General features: G+C 34.8%; 1 long non-coding RNA gene across 1 annotated transcript in view; it reads left to right on the top strand.

The window, feature by feature from the left end:
- Window positions 1-1,202: 1,202 nt before the first annotated feature.
- LOC107078552 (uncharacterized) overlaps window positions 1,203-17,828 on the top strand; it is a 43,548-nt gene continuing 26,922 nt past the window's right edge. The window contains exons 1-2 of the long non-coding RNA XR_001479507.2: window positions 1,203-1,287; window positions 1,496-1,636. This is a non-coding gene — a long non-coding RNA (uncharacterized lncRNA). The remainder of the gene's footprint in view (window positions 1,288-1,495; window positions 1,637-17,828) is intronic.

Genomic DNA, 17,828 nt, shown 5'->3' with positions numbered 1-17,828 from the left:
CATTCCTCCAGCAAGAAAAGCAATCCCATAACTATAAATTAATTCAGATGAGAACAAAATGCAAGAGGGTCATGCGTCACTTGGTATAAAATTAAGGATAAGAAAGTTAGGATCAATCAGATTTCAGTTCCTAGTTAAAATTAACTTAAAAAAATGCATCACCATATGGAAGTAAAAGCCAGCTATAACTAGGAATGCAACATAAAAATTAATCCTGATCTTACCCACATGCAGTATATTAACAAAGGAATATTCTAGCATTAGCATTCTTCACTATACCATCTCCATATACCACCCGTTTTGACAAAGGGCCTTTCAGCTCTTATGTACTACTCATTAATATTTTTAATGGTATATTTGACACTTGGAGACCCTCCACTTTTGTTCCTTTGTGTTTATATTTGTTTTATGTTTTTTCCTCAATCGTTTATGCTTTGTTTTAGAAAAAAATATTGAGGATATTGATAAACAGTAAACAAACAGACTAAAAGGAAAAACAGATCTATGTACAGCTGTTGTTGCTGTTATTGAGTGAGCATGTATATTAAAAGCAGAGAAAGTCATGTCAGTGAAATATTATAGAGGGTATTACAGGCTAGACTCCAGAGCTGTATTGTGGTAGTTCAAACAGGATGAAGTTCTGAAGTTTTGGAGCCATTAGCCATGAAAGGACATTTCTTCTACTACATAAGATAGAGTCAATGTTTCAAAGAAGCTTACCTAAGCACGAAGAGGTTCTAAACTTTCTCCTGTAAACAAATTAGAAGTTTTGGAATGCATGAATAACATTAAGATAGTATTTACGGATAGATACGAGTGTGCATTTTACAGATAACTGTTCGTATCGCATCTAAATGCCCTGCAGTATTTTTAAGTGAACGACGTTTACAGAGCTAAAATACATCCAAAGTATGTATTTGACGCTTTTATTAGAAGACCATTATTTTAATTAAAGGTACGATGAATTGGTTAGCATTGTAATGCGACTATGCCAATCCAGTGTTAATTCTTTTTGGAAGTACGTCCCGAATTTCCAAATTAAGTGTCTTTTGGGATCGAAAAAAGAATATAAATTTCGTGGGTTTCATATAAATTTAAAATAATCATGAAGGATCAAACAAAATCTTCAGAACTTAATATTTTAATAGCTTCGCAGTTTTTATTCTCATGGCGCTCACTCGCTATTACCCGTGGGGTGATGCATTTACTCCAACCTCTTAAACCCACACGTGCGTGCACGTTCTTCTGATATGTAATGCTAAAGTCCGCTGAATATTTAAAGGCAAGGTAAGCCCTGCATGGAATTTTAAATACAATATTTCGGACGGATTTTTAATCTTGCGTTTTGCATTGTGTTAATTGTGTTTTGCAATAAAATATTAACTTCAGAGTAACTCGTAAAACTACTGAACTATCTATAAGCAGGCATACGAAATACTTAGAACTGTTACAAGCAACAAGTGAAAATGAGCTCTTGCAACTTTTTTTTTTTCAGCTAAAGACAAACTCTACATCCGAGAGACCTTTGCAAACTAGCTGTCATTTGAACGGGAATTTGCCGAATTTCTAGAGTTTAGAGAGATTTTCGCCATACAGTATTCAGCGTCTGGTGTAGAAGGCCAAAACCTCACAACAGGTAGGCACTAAAGGCACTTTAACACTGTTTTTTTGAGTGTGTGTCCGCCGTGGCACAGTAGCGTTCGGCAGCCTAGGTAATTGTTGTTTAACCTATGTGTGTGAGAGAGATAGAGACAGTATGTATACAGTATACTATACTGTTTCGCTATTTCTGCTGTTTGACTATACCGCGTGAGGATTGGATTGTAAATTGGAAGGGTGCGCCTATGCTGGCATGACGGTCAGTTAGAGCCCAGGCCACCCACTTTTGCGCAGGCCCACCCAAAAATCAATTCCTGGCTATATCCCTGTTCCCTGCCACTATACTGGGGCATTAGGACCCATACAGGTCGCAGGTTGGGAACCCCCTGCTGGTACCACTAACACTACTAGCTTCCCAGGAGGACTCACATCCAGGTACTGACCAGCCTCAACCCTATTTAGCTTCAGTGGGTAGCCAGTTATGAGCTGCAGGGTGATATACAGTAGCTGCTGGCGAAGCAAATACACTAAGGCACAGTTGATATATTTAGTTCTAAAATCTTATTGACTATACTAAAAGAGAAAGCAATTATCTAGCATTCTCAGAACATACAGTATGTAATTTTGTATCAATGTATTCCAAGATTAAAATTGATATGAGCAGCATTCAAAATAATTTTCATTTGGAAGTACATAGGGTATACTGTAGCATATGCCTTGCAAATGAATTTTGAAGGTATGGTCGTTTAGGGTGGGCTACAGAGGGACAGTAGAGCAAACCTGATCAGCTTTATTACAGCACTGAAAGACCGCCCTCTCACTATACATCGTGTAAAGAGTGTACTCGGCAAAAGAAAGCTGACAAAGCAAACGTGGCTTTATAAAGACACCCTTGCAGAGGCGTGTGCAAAGTTATTTAGCTAGTTAGGATTGGCAGAGCTTTAATACTTTTATAGTACACCATTGCACATAGTGAGATATAGATTCTTGTAAAAGAAATTCAATGGAGTTAATCTGACTTGAGATGGGACGCGTGAGAGAAACAAGAATAAAGTGCCTGAAGCAACAGGTTCCCTCCCTTAGGCCACCCTAACTCCTCCATTAACTGTCTCTTCCCAGAGTATTCCAAGACCCGTTGCTTAGCAACCTAGACTGTGGCCCGCTTCTTCAACTCTTATCTCCCAGCACACCATGAAGAGTTTTACTCTCAGACCTGGCTCCCCCTCACAAAGTCTGTCTTTCGCACTGAGCAACACAAACATTCAATTTAAAGTGTGCCTGATCTTTAAAACTAGTAAAAATGTGATTGCCTAAACTCTTACCCAGTTATGATTGCACCCTAGTTTCCTAACTCAGAATCCTGTGATTTAGATACCCCTAATGTATTACATTTTTGCAGAAATAAGTTAACCATGAATAATGGGCTCAGTGCCACACGAAGAGATATCAGGTCTAAACCACGGATCAAGAGATGAACTAAATTCTCAGGAGGGAAAAACAAATAACATTTGTGAGTGCACTTTACTCCTTTTTCATATGAATGGGAGTGGCACCTTTCACATTTTTTTTGCTTCTAATCTATGGAAAAAGCTGATTAGAAATCATGGGTGACCCCCGAAACACAAAACAGGTGTATGGTACCAGCATGGTAAAAATGTGCAAAACCTACTAAACAACTTTGCAGGTTTAAAGACATAAACCTTCATAAGGACGTTCAAGTCTGCTCTGAAAGTGACCAGACAGACCCCACAAGTTGTCCAATTGCTGATGTCCAAAAATATGTTCACTACAGGTGTAAAGAGCTGTTTAATATTTGTTTGTGTTGCCTCTTTTCTCTGCCAGTCGGTCTAGCAGTAACAGCAGTAATAAATCTTGGTTGAGGAGATGTGAGCTAGTATCTGGTTAGTCAAGGCTTCAGAACTCTACCTGCACATTTCTGGATTCCATGTTACATTCCATTATTGACTTAAACCCCACTTAAACTAATGATTTACCAATTATAGGGCTGAACTTTCAATCTTCATAAACCCCATTCATGAATTGAGACCCAAGAATAACAACTTTCCTTTTGCTTTAATACTCCATTACTCAATTTTTTTTTCTGGCTGAGAACCAAGACATTTCCTTATCCCAAGCAAGGATATCTCCTAATGAAAGAGCGACCCAAAGTAGATTTAACAAGTTTATTCTTCAGTTTGAGAAGAAGTTTTGCAGTGCCGCCGAGGAATATTTAATGTTGACGGAGCAAAGCTGGAGATTATTATATTATTATATTTATCAATCACTTGATGTACAGTAGATAAGGGCAGGAAACAGCAACTGTTTTTTTCAGATGCACTTAAACAACATGAAAATGAATTGTTGTGTTTTAACTGTGAATCACCTGACCGAAAGACATCATATGAATCCTAAGTAACATCTTCTGCTTGATTAATTTCTCATGATGAAAAATTGGCACTCATAAGAATGATAAGATTTGCATATCTTCCAAACCATCGTTTAGAGACCAATGTAAGGATCGGTCTGTCACATTGCATGGTATTACATTCAAGGTGTTGTGTCAAGGTATATGATAACAGAATCACTTATCAACAATTGTCGGAATCCAGTACATAAACGGAAAGTCACTTTGATGAATGCTGTTCTATTGAAAGACTGATACAACACCAAAATGAAGGTTTTCATTACATGAATTTCTAAGATAAATGATAAAATGCATTCATACTTTTGCAGAGTAGTCATGGTTGAAAAGACCTTTACATGGATTATCAGAAATGTTTTGTGTACGTTCCTATAAACTATACGAAAAAGAATGAATGAGTGTGACACTGATCTTTTTCAATAGAAAAATACTTATGTGCATCCATTTTTAAGGGTGAATATCAAAACTCTGTTCTTAAACCATGAAAGGTGTATGCAAAGCATCTGCTTTACAATGAAAACGAATTTCAAATTTTTGAGTTCAAGAAAGCATTGCTAATGGAATAGAAAAGTATGATTTCTGCTAATGGTAATTTATGTAAAGATCTTGCTACAGAAATTGGGCAAATCCATTATTATCTTACTGCAATACATACAGTAGTTTGCTGATTAGGTATGTAAATGAGAATCTAAAGTAAAGGCCAGACTTTGTTGTTCTTTTTTTACAAATCATTAAAACATGATCTCTTCAGATACCACTGCTACTTTAAGAAGAACTTTGTTGTCTGAAATCAATGTTGTTCAAATTTGGAGCTGTATTTGATAACATTGAATCTGGTCCCAAATACAGTACATAAATGTATTCTGGACTGTTATTTGCCACAGACTAACCACTGCAGGGCTTCCTAAAATTGAAGAAAGAATAGGACAAGAGATGGAATAGCCAGTGTGATCAAGGGTTAGGATCATTAACACAAATTCTGCTATAGCCAGCTTACTCATATGCAGTTTGAAACAAAATTAAATAGAGCTGTCACATATTGAAATTGACTGTCAATGCCCTAGGCTAGGACTGTTAGCCCTTTATTTGCTCGTCTCTGGACAGCATGTTTGCTCCATTGTACTTTTTTTGAAAATCAGTCTGTATAAAACCTATGCACATTTTGCACATATTGGATTGTTTTTACAGTGACTATGATCATCACATTTTGCACACACCTATGTCTTTTGTTTTATAACTATTCTGATGTCTGTTTTTGCTTGTCTTGGGCTGGACTGCTGTAACACATCAATTTCCCTACGGGATTAATAAAGTCTTATCTATCTATCTATTAATTTCACTGTAAGTGACACAAAGTGTGGTGAAAAAGTAAATGCACCTCCTTACGATCTTATTGTTTAACAGAGTATTTAGACATATATGACCTTCACCTCGTCCCCACCAATCCATAATAGTATATGATACTCTTAGGACTTGGTGGACACTACTACTACTACTATTTAAACTATCCTCATTTGACAAATGACAAAATAACCCAAACATCTACTATGTCATTGTTTACTGTATGTTTAAAAATCAGCCAACATCCAATATTTTTGTTTGTAAAAAGTAAGAGGACCCTTAGTACTACCTATTCAATCATGAGGGTGCACTGAAACGTGAAATTAATTGATTAATTAAACTTGGTTATAAAATCAGACAGGTTGGCAGTCTGGCAGTTCTGTATCTAAAAAGGGGCTCAAATATTTTCAAGAAATGTTTCAATAAACTATTTAAAGTAATAACTCTCTGAAGTAGTGTGCAATTTAAATTTGCTTTTGACATTTTAAAAAGACTAACACTACCAGAATTGAGAAAGCAGGTAGTTGTGGATCAGTTGTTCTACTTTGCAGCAATATTGCATGACTTCAAGTTACGTTCTGCTGTGAAAATGAAATATTACTACAACAACAATCGAGGTTAGTTTAAAGCAAAAATTGAGAATATTTAATATAGCCAAAAGGTACTTTTTAAATAATTTTAGTTTCTTTTACAAAGATGCGTTTGAAGTTCAGAAGGACCTTTCAAGCCTTTCTTTGCACCTTGGAAGGAATCTGATTTTGAAATTGATTTTTTTTTTCAAGTCAGCCTTGAACTTGAACCGAAGACAATGATTATTTCTGTGGATTTTTAATCTAGCTCTTTCATGATCTCAACCATTTAGTCAATGCTTGATGCACACTGATGCTGGTGCTTTAAGACTGCAATGTACCGTATTTTGAGTTTAAATATGAATGATCAGTGAATTGAAACGTTAAGGTTGAGTGTGTTCTTTATTGTAACTTTTCTGAGTATTTTTTACTTTTGAAATAAGGAGTTTCTTTAATCTATGAACTGTTAATATGGAGCTACGTAGCAAGGGGGAAGTATTTTTGCAGAGGTCCAATTGAATCTAGTTATAAATTTATATAATGTACTCAGAAATCCTGTTCTAAGAGGTCGAAGAACCTTTAGAAAGTACTGTGAATGGCTTAAGACAAATTCTAAAAGTGATATTTTCAACAATGTTGACAAATTTCACAAAAGTGTGGCTCTGCTTAAGCAATGTATGAGTAAACAAGCTGACAAAATAACACAAGATATTTGCCCTAAATAATTATGTCAAAATTTAAAGGGAACAACTAGAGTTTTGTAGGAATTATAACAAATCCAATGAAACAAATTTCAAGCCACCAGAAAACATACAAATTGGAAAGCAATTATACATTAATGCCATATGGAGTGTTACAGAAGACATTGCAAAATAAAATAAAGTGAAATTATTGGAAAGTCCGTGCTATAAATGTACAATATTGCACAGCTCCTAGGAGCAGCCTTTAATACATTGTTTTTTGACTCAGAACTTAGGTGTGTTATGGCCTGTTTATAGAGTCAGTATCTGTCCATGATGTGTGCAACTGAGAGGTTCAATGGTTGGGTGTCTTATACCTGACAAAGAATTGACTTTCAGTATGTACATTTGCTTTCCTCATTTTTATTTTTGTTATCTTAAATATACACCAATAAGTGTATACCACTTTTAGGATAGATTAAACTCCTGATAAGTTGGTCAGTGCATGACAGCAGATCTCTTTTTTTTTTAAAAAAAACATGAATTTAAGAGCAACCATCGTTTTTTGTAACACTTGTTCTAAATTACCATTGCACAATAGGCAACTACTGCTCATTGCAGTCTTTTGAAAATTGTTGAAAATTGTTACTAAGGGGTTAGAAGTTAACTACCTGTATCAGTTTTAAGAATCACTGGAGTCTATCTGTGCCCCATAAAGCTGTTGTAGTTTTATATGATAATATAATTCTTTGCATTTGTACAATTTTTGCTTTTTTTTTTCAATGGGCCCACATAAAATTTTCCCTAGAATAAAAATAATCTTTTTTTGTCCTAGTAATAATTTTCTTTTGAAACTGTTCTTTCTCTGTCAGCTGAAACATTTTTCTCCAAATAAGGAACCATACATTGCCATTAGCTTGGTCTTTAGATGTCTCTAAAGATGGGAAATATCTAGAAGTTAACCAATGGTTTAAGCGAGCCATGCATTTATTTAAGAGAACTCTAGTCCTTCCTGACTGTAGAGTATTTAGATTTTGGAAACGCATCATCTTATCTGTTAAAATGAATTAAACAAATAGCAAATTTAATTGAGGACAATGGAATTATTACAGTTGTTTAAAAATTGGTGAGTAAATGGGTGACCTACAAAAATGTATGGACTGAGATTTTCTAGAATGAGAGCTGAAGACATCTTAACCTTTGTGCTAGATCATTTTGGCTCTCTGAATATGTCTGAACCACCTCTCTCCCTATCATCTTCTCTATTAAACTGTTGTGTTTTCAATCACTTGCATTACCCTTGAACACTGTAAAATACAGTGACTGTCCCATTTCTAAATGTGCCTCATGCATGATTATTTCTTACTGGCATCTGTACTACTTTGAATTTAAGCTGATTTTTACCCCCACAATTAAAAATAATTACATCAACAATCATACTTTCCCTGTTGCACTTTAAACTATGTCATGGTGACAGGCTTGGAACATTGTGCATGATTTATTGACTTTTCTTAGCTCTAAAGGGAGTGAACAAACAGTGATGGAGATACTATAGTGTTTTCTGCAAAATGTTTTCTTTGTTTCTTACACAGGTTCTTACGCAAGTAGTCATTTTATTTATTCCAGGGTCATTTTTGACGGAAGATTACATCATAAATCCCAGATGTTTTAAAATGTAGAAACTTTACAATACATGCGTCAATATCACACCAGATTTGTCAACAGTCTTTCTTGCTTTAGTCTATGTATACTATATTATATGAATATAAATTGGGTTATGTGTACTTACATTGTAAGCATTCAGACTCTTGAGGTTTTCACATTATATTGTTTTAAATCTTGCCAACATCAAACTTTAAAGGAGAAATTAATGGTAATACACTACCCACTCAACACATTCAAAACAAAAAAAAACAGAAAGGTGTAAAGATAATTAGATAATTAATATGAACAAAATGTGGAAATGTCATGACCGTGTACGTATTCAAACCCTTTGCTGCTGTAAAGCTAAATGAATTAAGGTATACCAAATTACTTTACTAACCCATGCAATTAGTAGAATTACCTCTGCCTTTGTGAATTTATAGTGGTTCAGATGATTTTAGATTACAAACACCTGTTTCCGTAAAGTTAGTTATTCAGATAGTAAATTTCAAACACAGAGGTAACCACAAAGAGCAAGGAGCCTTCACACTAACTAAGGAATAAAGCTGATAAAGGCACAGATCAAGAGAAGGGTAGAAAAAAACATTTCAAGGACCAATATCCCTAATGTATGATCAGTAAGATGTGTAAGGCTCCCAGACATTGACAAGATCAAGCTGTCCCTCCTAACTGAGTAGCCAGGCAATGAGGAAAATGGTTAGGGGTACCACTGTTGGGCGAATGGTGACCGTTGAAGAGTTACCAAGTTCAGTGGCTGAGATGCAAGAAAATATCCTTGGGTCAACAACATTCTAGCCATCCCACAAAGATGGAATGTATAGCAGAGGTATAGAAAATGTAAACCCATCGCCCATAAAGCAAGTTTCACATGTACATGATACTGCAAACATGATAAAAGGTTATGTGTTGAGAAGACCTTTTTTGACCTTTTTGGTCTAAATGCCAAGTGTTACATCTGATACAAACTAAACATAGAGCATCACTTTTTCAACACTGGATGCTGCACATTGGTGGTGGTGGAGGGGAGACCCCATTACCTGTAAAGCACTTTGAGTGGAGTGTCCAGAAAAGCGCTATATAAGTATAAGCAATTATTAATTATTATTAACACTGTCACAAATGATATTGTAGTTCTGTGACTGGGATTCCTGTCAATACTGTTGGGAATATACTGTAGATGGAGCAAAGTACTGGCAAATCTTAGGATAAAACCTGCTTCTGACCTAAAACTAACCTTTGACCTAAAGTCATACAATAGGATCTGTGGAATGATCATAAAAACTAATGTCCAAAAGTAATCCCTTAAAAAATTGAAAGATCTTGATGAAATCTGCCAAGAAGAATGGACAACAATTGCACCAAGCTGGTGTGCAAAGTTGGTAGAGACTTTCACCAAATACAAGTCTGAATTTTATACAGTCAGACTTTCATTTTCCACTCAGTTTTTTCTGTCTCTTTTTTTCTTTAACTTATTTTATTATTCTATATTCATGTACATTAAAATATTCATATTCAATTGAAATTGTTTATGTGTACAATGTCTACACTGCTGAATGGCTTTAATCAAAAGGGCTTTTAATTAGTAAACACTTCAGCTAATGCTTCTTAAAAATACTAACTGCATGCTTTTTGGCGCTATGAAAAAAAAAACACTGATTCATTGCTTATCTGTATTTCTTTGCAGCTCCCCACAATACAATATGAGTCAGAGGCCATTAGAACATAAGAATGGAACAAAAAAAAATCCTAAATATTTACTCCCACCGGACAAGGCATGTGTACAGTCTTACAAAAATCAATGCTTGTGTTGCAGTGTTAAAGCAAAAAGTGCTTTATTGTATTTATACTGCCACACAGGAGACTTTAGCTCTCTGGCTTATACTGTGTTGTATGTTTGCTTTCAAAATACAGATGCTTTTCAATTTATAGAAACATTTGGTTGAAAGCTGCTTATATTCATTGTGTTTGTGACAGCCTGGCAGCATGGAGTGCGAGGTTGGTGGGTGGAGACACCATCCTATCACAAGGCACACAAGCACAAAGCTGAGACATCAATTAACAAAGCCAGTATGACTGGGATGTAGAATACGTCATGCAAGGTCCACACAGAAGGTGCCCCAGTTCACAATTGAACCCGACCCCCTAGAGCATGTCACTGTGCACCCTACCTAAAATAAGATGTCCTTAATAAACATCTTGTTCAAGATATACAGTAGACATTCTTAAAAACAGTAGCAAATATAAAAGTAGTTTACTGTACATACTATAATAGTAAAACCATGTACCTCATATATCCTATGTGGGAAAATTATAGCTCTGGAAATCTTAGCAGTGTTAGCACTGATCCCTCATAGAGCTCCAGTTTCCTATGTATATTCTATGTATTGTATGCACTGTGTATTAGAGTGAACTTAGTATGGATTTGACAAAGCTCAATTGCATCACTTTATAGATTTTTAGGCCTTTAATTAGTGATACATTGTACCTGTAAGTCATTTCCTGTAAGTTCAGGTACTACTGTTTATCTTGTGTATTTTGCATTTTAATTATTATAACATTGTTGTGTAAAGGTATACCAATATGCCAACATTTACTTAAGAATATAAGATTTGAAAATGAAAGGAAACTGCTAACCCTACTTGTGTGTTTATAGTTGAGTAGCGAAGCAAATCTACAGTTTCAGACTAGAGACTGGACCTCAACTACTGGACCTGGCTGGTAAGCAAGTTGCAGATACCCACAAAATGTTGTATATAGAGAGTCTCTTTTTCTTCATCTTAAATGAATTCCCTTTGAGTGTTTAGTTGTGACCTCATGTCCTTGCTTCACCACTGAGTAAGAAATAGTCCTTGGGATCACTCTGTGTATACCCCTGAGTATTATATTTACTTTGATCATGACTCTGCTCTGTCTTTTGTTGTAGACTGAAGAGATTTGTGTCTTTTACTTGTCTATAAGTGGCAAAATTCTCTCATTATTATCGCTCTTCATTCAACTATTTCTATAGCTATAATGTTCTTTTTGTAGTGCACTTCAGCAATGAGTAGAGTTACTGTACGTAATTACAGTTTATAAATACCACATTTGGAGTTGACTGTTCTAAAAATGTGAAATAACAAAAGGGTCTTCATTATAATAGTTACTAAGAATATATTTCTTGATGTATTGCTTGGCAGTAAAGATTTTCTTTTTTTTATGTAGCATTCCTAATCTTGGGAGGGCGACTTCTTTATTGTGTTATTGAATGTAAGACATTGTGAATCAATCATTTATTGTTCTTCTAAAACTTTCTAATGGGAAGTGACAAAAATCCTATACTATTTTTTAGTTCAATTTTTAAACTGAGCTATATTTGATCTGCAGTCAATGTTTTGAAGAAATTAAGCAGTTTGGCCCAAGTGTCTGCACATTCATTGATTTTGAAAATAAGCCAAAGGTTCAGCTCTTACACTTGGTGTTTAGAGAATGGCAATGTGCTTTACTTCCACAAGGCTCCCTGTTTCCAGAAAAGCTGCTCTAGGGAGATCATTATGTTGCTACTTGTTCATTACTCATTCAGATGGACATGCTTAACAGTTATAGCTGTGTTGAGCTTCTTTAGAATAACAACACAATAACTTCACAACTTCGTTCAGACTTGATGCACATAGTGATTTCATCACCACATGAATGTTTTTTCAGAATTAAGCAATATTGAATGTTTTTTCTTCCACATTTTAGCTAGCTAGTCAAATGAAAGCTGAATATTTTTATGAAATTGTATGGTATAGTAATTGTATGGTAAAATAAAAACATTCTTTGTATAAAACTGAAAATAAATAATGCTTTTTACTGAAAAGGTATTAATTTTACGGACCGTTTTAAGGGCAAAGGCTACATGCAGTAGTTTCATCAGAACTATCAATGAATATCTCTCTTTCAGTAATGGATTCTACCACAGGTGATGTGCTATGTGGAAAATGTTAATGGTAGACAGGTATAAAAAGAATTTCAAGTTCCTGCCAATGGATTGGAGCCGACAGTATTTCATCATGGAATAGTAATTGGTTACCATGTGACAGATGCATTGCATTTGGGAGGATGACTAAGGGGAGATGTCAGAGACGATGCCAGACCAAGCTAGCCAAATAATCTGACAGTGCGTCAACACACCGAGACTATTGATGCATCTGGTGAATACAAATCTAATAATCTGGCCTTCAAGCTATTAACTACCAACCATCCCTTAGGAGTGTCAGGAGCTGCATCCAAAACGGCTTAAGCTGACCGAGCAAAAGATAATGTGTGTGAATTCACAGATGTGTCTGTGGTCAATGATTTATAGAACAGTAGTTATGTATCCTTGGCGATGATGAGTTTGCTTTACTTTTTGTTTCTAATGAGAGTCTTCATGTTGTAGCTACTGTACCCTGAGAATCATTTGATCCACAAATCATTGAGAGAGTTGCATATGAAAGTGTCTATGTGATAGTGTGTTTCTTGTGCTATTAACTTGTGCCATTTGATATTTAATATTTATAATGGGTACTATGAGTAAAAGAATATGCTATTGACAGCTGCTTTATATGTATTGTGAAGTAATATACTATTTTTGACAGCAGTATATTGCTTAAATTATTGGAATTTTAAGGTGAGGGACAGATACAATAAAATTTCATAATGCCAGGAATATATCCTGGTGTTTCAAAGAGATCAGAATTGCAAACATTTGGTCTGCCTGGGCTTTTAAATTCATTCTTACAGAACATTCCTGAAATGAGTTAGAAAAGCAAATCAAGACAAGTCTCAAGAGACCAACTCCTTCGTAGTAGAAATTGTGCTATGAAGAGGAATGACACTGTATTCCTCCAGTCATCTAAAGTATCTGAAGATGATGGAAAGTGTATTTCCAGGCATGCAGGAGTCATTACATCCAAAAGTACTGTATATCTGAATGTAATGTAATACTTTAAGGCTGTAACATTTGAACTAACCAAGGACATGCACAAATTTTATCATGCAGAAAGCACGATTCTTTTTTTTTACTTGATTGAGTTTAAAATCAAATATAAAGGAGTATATAACTAAAACTAACTTAAAAAGGAAATTTAAAACAGAGTCCACAAAATATTTTAGTGTGTAATTACATTCAGTGCAATTGTAAATAATAGGCTCATCAATATCCATCACCTTGGAGGAACAGACTTCTTCTGTTCCTGTAACATTTGCAGAAATACATATTTCAGTTCTGAAAAGTATCTAAATTCTGCAACATCTCAAGCAGTCCAGGGGGCAGAACCCTCACGGCTAAACATATCAAAACAAGTGACCACAGTTCTGTTGTAACTTATTATTACTTTAGTTCTTAAGAAATCACATTTGAACTAATGTTAAATTCTATGTACATCACTTTTAACATAAAAAACAGAAGAGATATTAAGATTCTGCTCATAATCAGAACAAAATGCAATTAGCATGAGCATTGTCAGTTATAATACAAGCACAAAGACATCTAATAGGATTTCTTGCTTGATGTGCAAAACAAATTATAAAACAACAATTGCTGGATGTTTTGTATACTTTTTCCAAAGGCATTCATATTTTGTTCTTTAAAGTTTGAGCATCTCAAAATGTACTGTAGCAACTTTTTTTTACTCAATTAAAAAATACATTTTAAAATGTATTAAGAAACTCTCTAGCTCTTGAAAGTGGTACACACAAGCTGCAAACAGTAGCTCTCTTAGACCTTTTGGTGACCATTTGTTTTTTCTGTATTTTCCACAAAAGGAAATTGAACAAGAAGAAAGAAGAGTTATTTCCTGATAAAAAAAAAGTTGGACAAAACTCGCAAAGTAATTCTTACAGCTGATGTTCAACTTAAGAATATGTTATTGAATGTTAACTATAGGTAGCTGTTTATCCTAATTCTAGCCATTTATAATGTTTTAAATGAAATGTATTAACTGGTTAGGTCAATCCTATCCCACGAAATATTCCAGAGATTCACAAAGCATTCAATTCTTGGATGTTGTTCTGCCAACTGAAATAATTTTCTTATTCTTAGAAAGAAAAACAAATTACAGCCTCTGTAAGGATTATAGATGTACTGTAGCACTCCAACTTTTATTTTTGGAACAGTTTGGATGCGTAGTAAGGCCCTGTGGAGCCATCTTTCAGCCCCTTCTAGGACAGAGCAATAATCTTATTATAATTGGCACCATTACAGATTGTTCTAATTCAAGTGAGCTACTTTAGTACATACAGTACAGAACTGAGTAATGCTCAGTTTATTACACCTGTCTCACCAGCAGCAGGATGCACTAGTGTGGTACCCTATGAGGTCAAACTGTGCTTAACCTGCAGAAGAATCTGATAAATGATGGCTCAAACAATCATCTGCAGGCCAAGTAAAACAAGTTTACTTTTGCAGATCTTTATTGGGTCTACACTGAATTCAGTGGGATCCAGATTTGAATGTAAACAACAGCATTGAAAATTAAAAGGAGGCAGAAGCATTAGAATAAAGGAAAATTCTTAAATCTTTTTGGCAGTTAACTTCAAATGATTGTCTTGTAAACCTGTGAATTCTATCAGAATTAAGGTATTTCATGTACAATACTTAAGTTAATAGGTTATTTTATGTTAAACTTAAATTAAACAAAATTGCCACAAAAAAATTGATTGTATACAGATCATGATTGTATACAGTAAACCAATATGAAAACACTATTAGATACCAAAAGTCTTTGAACAAAGCAACAGGCACATGTTTTAATATTTCAATGAATTATTCGTAGTGTTTTTTTAAAGATTGTATGCATGCAATTTGGTTCAATCAGCTCGTTTTGGACTAGAATTGTAAGTTGAATAACTAGCGTATTTATTATACATAACAAGTGTGTGAAAGACCTCCTTTCCGATAGCGTGGCAAGGGTTTTTTCCCCCAATATGAAACGTAACCGAATATTTCCCTGGATTGCAATAGCAAGAACCTCACTCTGTTGATTCCGGTTGGCCAGGTACACTCATTAACCGCATTCTTATTTACCAGCGTCCCAACCCGGAAAACAACCGAGGCTGCTACCTGTATTACACCGCTATGATCCTGTTGTACCAGGGGAAAAAAAACACTAACCTTCATACTTTCTTTTAAATGTCCACTATTCTCCTAAAGTGTGAGAACCCCTAAAAAGACAATCTGTGACTCCCGCAGGAACTGCTTTTACAGGAAGGTGGAGACTCCAGGTGCAAACAATTCAGTGATTTCCTTGTGCGAATTTGAAGAATGTGGCTCGCTAACCTGAAATGACCCCACTCCTTGGAGATTGACCCGTGCTCTCAACACCTGCTTTGCTGCACAGTGCCTGTATTTAAGAGGTTAACAACAGAAGTCAGGAACAGCAACATTCACGAATAGCTCAGAGTCCGGATGCTTTTTAAGCACGTTTTAAAGAAATAAGATAGAATCCACTTTGTTTTGCAATGGGTTACAATGTATGAGAAATCTTGACGTACTGTATTCAACAAGTGCTACAATGGTGATGGGTTTTATTGCTCAGGAAGGGCAGAAGCCCTTCTGACAGCAGAGACAAATGAAAAATACTCCAGGTGCATGCTTTTACAAAGAAACAAACACTGAAGTTAAAACTAAACGTTTGCTTTTATTTCTAATATTTTTAAAATCCCCGGCATTTTCTTCACTGAAATACAGTTCTTCTAGTATCATTAAATTCAAGTTAATTCTCTAACGTAAAAAAAAAGAGATGGGTTATTTAACAAGACCTTCGTGAAAAGTATGACTCGTTAGAGATTTAAAGCAAGAAGGTTAATGGATGCGTCTGTTATCTAAAGTTTTTTTCGTTCAGCTTAGGGGGATCCTATCAAACTAAGGAACCATGAATGGCTTTCATTGCATTAAATGAAAAATCTATTTAAAAAAAAAACTATTTTGGAAATGTGACTGCAAAATAAAAAAATATGAACAATTATATGAAACCAAAATTGTGCACTATGACAAACTGATTGATTTAGAAATCGCAAGCCTTTACAAAATCATGCATGACAATACATTAGAAGAAGTAAAAATCAGCTCCGAAAATGGGTACTATTTAGAGTCTTCCTCAAACGAGAAACTCACTTCAATAATGAGAAAATATCAGTGATGTAATACAGAACAAGCAATACTCTGGAGCTGAAAGGTAAATAACATCAGCATAGTTCAAGGATGGGAGAAGCATGCTTATCACCTGCTGCAGGCTGTCACTAAATTCAGACTTATTTTATTTGGAGCTACCGCTATCTGGTTATTAAATGGCACCTTGAATTCCACTGTCCTTTCTAAATATGCAAATGAAAAAAGGCCAGAGAGGTATCATTTCCCTTTAATTGATTTTTTTACATGTTACGTGTGCTAATTTGATTTCGATGTCTACATCTTACAATTCATGCTATTCATGTACAGGATTGTTCTTAGCTTTATTATGTACTGTAAGTTTAAAAATACTGGAAGGAACTGTAACTACTCTATAGCAGCTCTCCAGTAATGTCAAGATTTCAAGCACCAGTACCTGAAGATATTAAATTGGCTCAGTTAAGCCTATAATGGTCTGATTTAATTTATTAAGATCTAAACTGAAATGAAAACCAAGAGGCACAATGACCTTCCAGGACCAGGATTAGAGACCTCTGAATTACAGTCTTTAACAGAGTTTTTGCAGACACTGCATATTGTGTGATTTGCACACCGCGTAAATATGGTACACTTGAACAAAATAGTTTTTTTTTCATTCAAAAATAAAAATAAAAAGGCTTTCATAATTCATGAGTTTCACAGCATTTCAAAGTAACTGTGGTCCATTGCATATTCCTGATGAGATAATGATTTGAAAATACCCCAAATCAGCTAACCTATTTTAGAATGAAATGGTGATATGTAAAGAATTTTAATGCTTACTCTCTTCTTTCATTCTCCATGTTACTTCCTAAATATGAAAGGACAAAACCATGACACACATTACTCAGTTTGGCAGACAGAATATATTATAAGGTTTATACAAACCACAGATGAACATTATGTAACATAACATCATAATGTTATGTTATATGTGTATAGGAACAGTGTGTGGTGGTACTGTAATGGTGTGTGTGTGTGGGGAGGGAACATTAAAACCAACTTTTGAATTTGAGGCTATTTATCACTAGCCAGCAGCTGTGGTGCCTATGAAATAGATATACAGTATTTAATAGAACTTGACTATCCTTTGTTAGAATTACTCTGCAACAACTTCTTGAGGTAAGAGTATAATTTATGCATAATGTGTGAAGATGAAGGTATTACAAAAAATAGAAAAAAACATATATATGTAAAGTTTATTCATTTTAGATTTAATAAATATAAATTATTTAGTTAGAAAAACCTATATTCAGTTGGACAATAGTGCTGGTCTGTTTTTCATGTTACTGATAACTGATCAGTTGGCCAGACAAATTGAAATCAATGTTTATTACTTAATATGAACAACTAAATAAAGACGTTATATCTGAAATTTAGACCTTGGTAATTAATTTTCCAGT

This window comes from Lepisosteus oculatus, chromosome 10, assembly GCF_040954835.1.
Source record: "Lepisosteus oculatus isolate fLepOcu1 chromosome 10, fLepOcu1.hap2, whole genome shotgun sequence".
Taxonomy (NCBI): Eukaryota; Metazoa; Chordata; class Actinopteri; order Semionotiformes; family Lepisosteidae; genus Lepisosteus; species Lepisosteus oculatus.
The sequence above is the reverse complement of the archived record's forward strand: the minus strand, read 5'-3'. Positions and strand labels throughout refer to the sequence as shown.